Below are 10000 nucleotides of genomic sequence, written 5' to 3'. Positions count from 1 at the left end.
GCATGACGTAAACAAGATCACACCGATGCAGCACGTTAACATTAAAGCCCGCCTAATCCGATCGATGGAGGCCGTCTCGAGTGTCCAACTTGCTCACAAGAGCCGAGAAACAAACCGATGCATCACGTAGACAAGATCGTACCGAATGTTAACACAATCCAAAAGGAAATAATCTTAGATGAATATCGATTCTGATTATTGATTTTTCTTTCGCGATATTGATAGAAGACATCTGAATGAATTTCGAATTAATTCCGAAATCAAAAAAATATTTTCAATAAATTTTTTTTCTAGAGTACCTCGGTCTTTTCTATTTTTTTTCCAAGTTTCGTACGTCAATCAACATACATCCCAGAAAAAATCATCTCTCTAACTATCCTGGTTCAAAAGTTGTATCGGAACTTTTCACGTCGAAAAAGAACATAGGCGAAAAAGGACGTGAACATTATTCCTTATAAAAATCAAACCCGACCATGGATTTTGATTCTGATTGTTGATTATCGCTATTAGAACACATTAGGAGGCAACCAAATCAAATTTGAGAAAATTCCACAATCAGAAAATTTTTTTCGAAAAAAAAAAAAAAATTCGAGAACACCTCGGTCATGGCAAGTTATTTCCCACAATCCATTCCCCAATCAACGTACATCCCAGAAAAAATCATCTCTCTAACTATCCTAGTTCAAAAGTTGTATCGGAACATTTTCACGTCGAAAATATATCTCTAAGTCCAGACCGATGCACCACGTAATCTCGGGCAGACCGATGCACAACGTAAATGACGATCGGGACCGGGGCGATCGGTCGTATCTGACACCGCCGGCTCGGTTCTAACATCGTCAATGAGTCGGGGTTGTAAAAAAGGACGTGAACATTTTTCCTTATAAAAATCAAACCCGACCATGGATTTTGATTCTGATTGTTGATTATCGCTACTAGAACATATAAGGAGGCAACCAAATCAAATTTGAGAAAATTCCACGATCAGAAAATTTTTTTCGAAAAAAAAAAAAAATCGTAATCACCTCGGTCATGGCGAGTTATTTTCCGTATTTCATTCCACAATCAACGTACAACATAGAAGAAATCATCTCTCTAACTATCCTGGTTCAAAAGTTGTATCGGAACATTTCACGTCGTAATATCTCGCCAAGTCCAGACCTCGGCGATAGGTAGTATCTGACACCGTCCGCTCGGGACTGACATCGACTTGGACTCGGGCTGATGATGGGGAGGCGTTTAAGGACGTGAACATTTTTCCTTATAAAAATTAAAGTCGACAATGAATATTGATTCTGATTACTGATTTACGCTTTAAAAACACATTAGAAGGCAACCAAATCGAATTTGAGGAAATTCCACGATCAGAAAATTTTTTTCGAAAAAAAAAAAAATCCGAAAAATATTTTTCGATTCCGATTACTGATTTACTCTTTTAGAACACATTAGGAGGCAACCAAATCAAATTTGAGAAAATTCCACAATCAGAAAATTTTTTTCGAAAAAAAAAAAAATTCGAGGACACCTCGGTCATGGCAAGTTATTTCCCACAATCCATTCCCCGATCCACGTACATCCCAGAAAAAATCATCTCTCTAACTATCCTGGTTCAAAAGTTGTATCGGAACATTTTCACGTCGAAAATATATCTCTAAGTCCAAACCGATGCACCACGTAAACTAGGGCAGACCGATGCACCACGTAATATCGGGCAGACCGATGCAGAACGTAAACTCGATCATACCGATGCTTCACGTAATCTCGATCTTACCGATGCACCACGTAAACAAGGGCAGACCGATGCAGAACGTAAAGTAGATCTTACCGATGCACCACGTAATCTCGATCTTACCGATGCACCACGTAATCTCCATCTTACCGATGCACCACGTGAACTGGATCTTACCGATGCAGAACGTGAATTGGATCTTACCGATGCAGAACGTGAATTGGATCTTACCGATGCACCACGTAAACTCGATCATACCGATGCACCACGTAATCTCGGGCAGACCGATGCACAACGTAAATGACGATCGGGACCGGGGCGATCGGTCGTATCTGACACCGCCGGCTCGGTTCTAACATCGTCAATGAGTCGGGGTTGTAAAAAAGGACGTGAACATTTTTCCTTATAAAAATCAAACCCGACCATGGATTTTGATTCTGATTGTTGATTATCGCTACTAGAACATATAAGGAGGCAACCAAATCAAATTTGAGAAAATTCCACGATCAGAAAATTTTTTTCGAAAAAAAAAAAAAATCGTAATCACCTCGGTCATGGCGAGTTATTTTCCGTATTTCATTCCACAATCAACGTACAACATAGAAGAAATCATCTCTCTAACTATCCTGGTTCAAAAGTTGTATCGGAACATTTCACGTCGTAATATCTCGCCAAGTCCAGACCTCGGCGATAGGTAGTATCTGACACCGTCCGCTCGGGACTGACATCGACTTGGACTCGGGCTGATGATGGGGAGGCGTTTAAGGACGTGAACATTTTTCCTTATAAAAATTAAAGTCGACAATGAATATTGATTCTGATTACTGATTTACGCTTTAAAAACACATTAGAAGGCAACCAAATCGAATTTGAGGAAATTCCACGATCAGAAAATTTTTTTCGAAAAAAAAAAAAATCCGAAAAATATTTTTCGATTCCGATTACTGATTTACTCTTTTAGAACACATTAGGAGGCAACCAAATCAAATTTGAGAAAATTCCACAATCAGAAAATTTTTTTCGAAAAAAAAAAAAATTCGAGGACACCTCGGTCATGGCAAGTTATTTCCCACAATCCATTCCCCGATCCACGTACATCCCAGAAAAAATCATCTCTCTAACTATCCTGGTTCAAAAGTTGTATCGGAACATTTTCACGTCGAAAATATATCTCTAAGTCCAAACCGATGCACCACGTAAACTAGGGCAGACCGATGCACCACGTAATATCGGGCAGACCGATGCAGAACGTAAACTCGATCATACCGATGCTTCACGTAATCTCGATCTTACCGATGCACCACGTAAACAAGGGCAGACCGATGCAGAACGTAAAGTAGATCTTACCGATGCACCACGTAATCTCGATCTTACCGATGCACCACGTAATCTCCATCTTACCGATGCACCACGTGAACTGGATCTTACCGATGCAGAACGTGAATTGGATCTTACCGATGCAGAACGTGAATTGGATCTTACCGATGCACCACGTAAACTCGATCATACCGATGCACCACGTAATCTCGGGCAGACCGATGCACAACGTAAATGACGATCGGGACCGGGGCGATCGGTCGTATCTGACACCGCCGGCTCGGTTCTAACATCGTCAATGAGTCGGGGTTGTAAAAAAGGACGTGAACATTTTTCCTTATAAAAATCAAACCCGACCATGGATTTTGATTCTGATTGTTGATTATCGCTACTAGAACATATAAGGAGGCAACCAAATCAAATTTGAGAAAATTCCACGATCAGAAAATTTTTTTCGAAAAAAAAAAAAAATCGTAATCACCTCGGTCATGGCGAGTTATTTTCCGTATTTCATTCCACAATCAACGTACAACATAGAAGAAATCATCTCTCTAACTATCCTGGTTCAAAAGTTGTATCGGAACATTTCACGTCGTAATATCTCGCCAAGTCCAGACCTCGGCGATAGGTAGTATCTGACACCGTCCGCTCGGGACTGACATCGACTTGGACTCGGGCTGATGATGGGGAGGCGTTTAAGGACGTGAACATTTTTCCTTATAAAAATTAAAGTCGACAATGAATATTGATTCTGATTACTGATTTACGCTTTAAAAACACATTAGAAGGCAACCAAATCGAATTTGAGGAAATTCCACGATCAGAAAATTTTTTTCGAAAAAAAAAAAAATCCGAAAAATATTTTTCGATTCCGATTACTGATTTACTCTTTTAGAACACATTAGGAGGCAACCAAATCAAATTTGAGAAAATTCCACAATCAGAAAATTTTTTTCGAAAAAAAAAAAAATTCGAGGACACCTCGGTCATGGCAAGTTATTTCCCACAATCCATTCCCCGATCCACGTACATCCCAGAAAAAATCATCTCTCTAACTATCCTGGTTCAAAAGTTGTATCGGAACATTTTCACGTCGAAAATATATCTCTAAGTCCAAACCGATGCACCACGTAAACTAGGGCAGACCGATGCACCACGTAATATCGGGCAGACCGATGCAGAACGTAAACTCGATCATACCGATGCTTCACGTAATCTCGATCTTACCGATGCACCACGTAAACAAGGGCAGACCGATGCAGAACGTAAAGTAGATCTTACCGATGCACCACGTAATCTCGATCTTACCGATGCACCACGTAATCTCCATCTTACCGATGCACCACGTGAACTGGATCTTACCGATGCAGAACGTGAATTGGATCTTACCGATGCAGAACGTGAATTGGATCTTACCGATGCACCACGTAAACTCGATCATACCGATGCACCACGTAATCTCGGGCAGACCGATGCACAACGTAAATGACGATCGGGACCGGGGCGATCGGTCGTATCTGACACCGCCGGCTCGGTTCTAACATCGTCAATGAGTCGGGGTTGTAAAAAAGGACGTGAACATTTTTCCTTATAAAAATCAAACCCGACCATGGATTTTGATTCTGATTGTTGATTATCGCTACTAGAACATATAAGGAGGCAACCAAATCAAATTTGAGAAAATTCCACGATCAGAAAATTTTTTTCGAAAAAAAAAAAAAATCGTAATCACCTCGGTCATGGCGAGTTATTTTCCGTATTTCATTCCACAATCAACGTACAACATAGAAGAAATCATCTCTCTAACTATCCTGGTTCAAAAGTTGTATCGGAACATTTCACGTCGTAATATCTCGCCAAGTCCAGACCTCGGCGATAGGTAGTATCTGACACCGTCCGCTCGGGACTGACATCGACTTGGACTCGGGCTGATGATGGGGAGGCGTTTAAGGACGTGAACATTTTTCCTTATAAAAATTAAAGTCGACAATGAATATTGATTCTGATTACTGATTTACGCTTTAAAAACACATTAGAAGGCAACCAAATCGAATTTGAGGAAATTCCACGATCAGAAAATTTTTTTCGAAAAAAAAAAAAATCCGAAAAATATTTTTCGATTCCGATTACTGATTTACTCTTTTAGAACACATTAGGAGGCAACCAAATCAAATTTGAGAAAATTCCACAATCAGAAAATTTTTTTCGAAAAAAAAAAAAATTCGAGGACACCTCGGTCATGGCAAGTTATTTCCCACAATCCATTCCCCGATCCACGTACATCCCAGAAAAAATCATCTCTCTAACTATCCTGGTTCAAAAGTTGTATCGGAACATTTTCACGTCGAAAATATATCTCTAAGTCCAAACCGATGCACCACGTAAACTAGGGCAGACCGATGCACCACGTAATATCGGGCAGACCGATGCAGAACGTAAACTCGATCATACCGATGCTTCACGTAATCTCGATCTTACCGATGCACCACGTAAACAAGGGCAGACCGATGCAGAACGTAAAGTAGATCTTACCGATGCACCACGTAATCTCGATCTTACCGATGCACCACGTAATCTCCATCTTACCGATGCACCACGTGAACTGGATCTTACCGATGCACCACGTAATCTCAATCTTACCGATGCACCACGTGAACTGGATCTTACCGATGCAGAACGTGAATTGGATCTTACCGATGCACCACGTAAACTCGATCTTACCGATGCACCACGTAATCTCGATCTTACCGATGCACCACGTGAACTGGATCTTACCGATGCAGAACGTGAATTGGATCTTACCGATGCACCACGTAAACTCGATCTTACCGATGCACCACGTAATCTCAATCTTACCGATGCACCACGTGAACTGGATCTTACCGATGCAGAACGTGAATTGGATCTTACCGATGCACCACGTAAACTCGATCTTACCGATGCACCACGTAATCTCAATCTTACCGATGCACCACGTGAACTGGATCTTACCGATGCAGAACGTGAATTGGATCTTACCGATGCACCACGTAAACTCGATCTTACCGATGCACCACGTAATCTCGATCTTACCGATGCACCACGTGAACTGGATCTTACCGATGCAGAACGTGAATTGGATCTTACCGATGCACCACGTAAACTCGATCTTACCGATGCACCACGTAATCTCAATCTTACCGATGCATCACGTAATCTCGATCTTACCGATGCAGAACGTAAACTCGATCATACCGATGCACCACGTTATCTCGGCAGACCGATGCAGAACGTAAAAAAAAAGCTTACAGCACGCGGTGTTCCCAAGCGGTCACCCATCCAAGTACTAACCGCGCCCGACGCTGCTTGGCTTCAGTGTTCTGACGAGAACTGGCAATTTCAGCGTGGTATGGCCGTAAACAACAAATATAGCGATATTTTCTATGATATCTCACTTTTTGGGAGCGGAAAGGACGTGAACGTTTTTCCTTATAAAAAATGAAATAACTTTTGGATATTAATTCTGATTGTTGATTTAAGTTTTAAGAACACATTAGGACATATCTCAATGAAATTTGAGGGATTTCCGAAATCGAAAAATATTTTTCGAAAAAAAAAAAAAATCCCAGAAGACCTCGGTCATCTCAAGTTTATTTCCATATTCTATTACACAATCAACGTACATCACAAAAGGAACCATCTCTCTAACTATCACAGTTAAATTTTTGTATCGGAACATTTCACGTCGGAATATCTCGCTAAGTCCAGACCGGGGAGATCGGTCGCATTTGACACCGTCCGCTCCGGTCTAACATCGTCTTGGAGTCGGGGTAACGATGGAGAGGCGTTTAAGGACGTGAACATTTTTCCTTATAAAAATTAAAGTCGACAATGAATATTGATTCTGATTACTGATTTACTCTTTTAGTACACATTAGAAGGCAACGCAATCAGATTTGAGGAAATTTCAAGATCAGAAAATTTTTTTCGAAAAAAAAAAAAATTCAAGAACACCTGGGTCATGGCAAGTTATTTCCCACAATCCATTCCACAATCAACGTACAACATAGAAGAAATCATCTCTCTAACTATCCTGGTTCAAAAGTTGTATCGGAACATTTCACGTCGAAATACCTCGCCAAGTCCAGACCGGGGCGATAGGTAGTATCTGACACCGTCCGCTCGGGACTGACATCGACTTGGACTCGGGCTAATGATGGGGAGGCGTTTAAGGACGTGAACATTTTTCCTTATAAAAATTAAAGTCGACAATGAATATTGATTCTGATTACTGATTTACGCTTTAAAAACACATTAGAAGGCAACCAAATCAAATTTGAGGAAATTCCAAAATCAGAAAATTTTTTTTCAAAAAAAAAAAAATCCGAAAAATATTTTTCGATTCTGATTACTGATTTACTCTTTTAGAACACATTAGAAGGCAACGAAATCAAATTTGAGTGAAATCCAAAATCAGAAAATATTTTTCGAAAAAAAAAAAAAATTCGAGAACACCTCGGTCATGGCAAGTTATTTTCCACAATCCATTCCCCAATCAACGTACATCCCAGAAAAAATCATCTCTCTAACTATCCTGGTTCAAAAGTTGTATCGGAACATTTTCACGTCGAAAATATATCTCAGAGTCCAGACCGATGCAGAACGTAAACTCGATCATACCGATGCTTCACGTAATCTCGATCTTACCGATGCACAACGTAAACTAGATCACACCGATGCAGAACGTAAACTCGATCATACCGATGCACCACGTAAACTCAGGCAGACCGATGCAGAACGTGAACTCGATCTTACCGATGCACCACGTAATCTCGATCTTACCGATGCACCACGTAAACTCGGGCAGACCGATGCAGAACGTGAACTCGATCTTACCGATGCACCACGTAAACTAGGGCTGACCGATGCATCACGTAAACGACGATCGAGAGGCGCGAAAGGACGTGAACGTTTTTCATTATAAAAATTGAAATAAATGATAAATAATGATTCTGATTGTTGGTTATCATTTTTAATAAGCATTAGGAGGCAACCAAATGAAATTTGAGGAAATTCCGATAATAGAAAATTTTTTCGAAAAAAAAAAAAAATTCATGAAATCCTCGGTCATCGCAAAATATTTACCATATTCTGTTCGATAATCAACGTATATTTAAGAAGGAATCATATCTGTATCTATCTTGGTTCAAATTTTGTATCGGAACATTTTGACCAAAGTCCGAGCTTCGGCCGAAACAGACACCGCTGACCTGGCCTATCGATCGACCGAGAGTCGGGGATAGAGCGTAAGTGTTGTCTGGAGGGGAACCCTGTGCTCTCCTGACATATATAGGGAAGGTGGTCGCGTTGGGCGATGCAGAACGTTTGGATCGGGAATTATATTTTTGGTTCAGCTATTGGAATATGGTTTATTGTTGGTATATATTGGCGAAATAACGTTCTTACTGACTGGGGATATTCATAAAAATGAGTCCGGAGATTTTCAGATCGAAGTCCGAGTGATCCGACTTGGAAGGCGTGTTGGGTGGGTCGAGATGGCTTAGATAGATCAGACGAGGCGGGCTAAGTGTTGACGTCATGCATCGGTCCATTTTCAGATTGAGTCCGAGTAATCCGACTTTGAAAGAGTGTTGGGTGCGTCGAGACTGTTTAGATAGATCGGACGAGGCGGACTAGGTGTTAACGACATGCATCGGTATATTTTCTGATCGGAGTCCGAAGAAATCGGCCCTAGTAGGCGCAGCGGACGGTCGAGACGGCCTCGGTGGGTCGGATCGATCGGGAAAAGTTTGCTAAATCGTGTCTGGAGGGGAACCTTGGGTTCTCCTGACATATATAGGGGATAAGGTTTGGGTGAACGATTCTTCACGTAAAAGTTGAGTAATTTATTTTTCGATAAGCTTTTGGATATTGATGAGAAGTATATGTATATCTTCGATTAAAAGAATTCTTACCGTCTCCATGTATATTATATTAGATATATAAGAAATAGTTAACGTGATGCATCGGCCGATTTCCGGATCGGAGTTCGAGAGATGCGACTTTCGATGCGCGATGGGTGGTTCGAGACGGCCTAGATCGATCGGACGAGGCGGACTAGGTGTTAACGACATGCATCGGCGGATTTTCTGATCGGAGTCCGAAGAAATCAGCTCTAGTAGGCGCGGCGAACGGTCGAAACGGCCTCGATCGATCGGACGAGGCGGACTAGGTGTTAACGACATGCATCGGCGGATTTTCTGATCGGAGTCCGAAGAAATCAGCTCTAGTAGGCGCGGCGAACGGTCGAAACGGCCTCGGTGGGTCGGATCGATCGGGAAAAGTTTGCTAAATCGTGTCTGGAGGGGAATCCGGGGTTCTCCTGACATATATAGAAGGGGTGGAGAATGGGTCCTGTCCTAGACTGTTTGGAGTTCTTTTTAGGATGATATTCAGTTGGTAAGTGGTAGACCCGAATCCGACCTCGGCGTTTGGGTTACTGGCAAGGTGTGTTGGTTTCGGCTTTCGCATCTTGGGTCGCTTTCGTCAACCTCATGCAGCGAGGTCGCGGTCCGCTTCGTCTCTTTGTAGTCGAATGGCCTTTAAGCGACCAACCTTAAAATCGTGATCCTCTGCCCGTTGCGGGTTATGTTCACAAAAAATTTGCAACCACTCAATTCGTTCCGAGCGACAAATATTGTTGAATCTCGAATCACCGTGTCGTTATATTCACATGTATAGCGAAGGGTCGAGATGGAATGTGTATAAGAAATTAGTTGATAGCCGGGGGTTCGTATTATATATGGACGCCTTGGCGAGGGATTGTTTCTAGAAACTTTCTCATTTTTGATCGGTGTTTTGTCCGAGATGATGATGATGTATATATAGCTTGAGTCTCATGCTGACTGGGGGCTGTTACGTCGTTTCGTCGAGGACTTGCACTTACTGATGTGCGGCGCTAGTCGAAGTCAATCG

The 10000-nt window shown here is 41.7% G+C and overlaps 1 non-coding gene across 1 annotated transcript; it reads right to left on the bottom strand.

Moving 5' to 3' along the window:
- Positions 1-6327: 6327 nt before the first annotated feature.
- LOC123687510 lies at positions 6328-6446 on the bottom strand. Its single transcript, XR_006749231.1, has one exon. It is a non-coding gene; the product is annotated as a 5S ribosomal RNA (ribosomal RNA).
- Positions 6447-10000: the final 3554 nt, after the last annotated feature.

This window comes from Harmonia axyridis, chromosome X (assembly GCF_914767665.1).
Source record: "Harmonia axyridis chromosome X, icHarAxyr1.1, whole genome shotgun sequence".
NCBI classification, from domain to species: domain Eukaryota; kingdom Metazoa; phylum Arthropoda; class Insecta; order Coleoptera; family Coccinellidae; genus Harmonia; species Harmonia axyridis.
The sequence above is the reverse complement of the archived record's forward strand: the minus strand, read 5'-3'. Positions and strand labels throughout refer to the sequence as shown.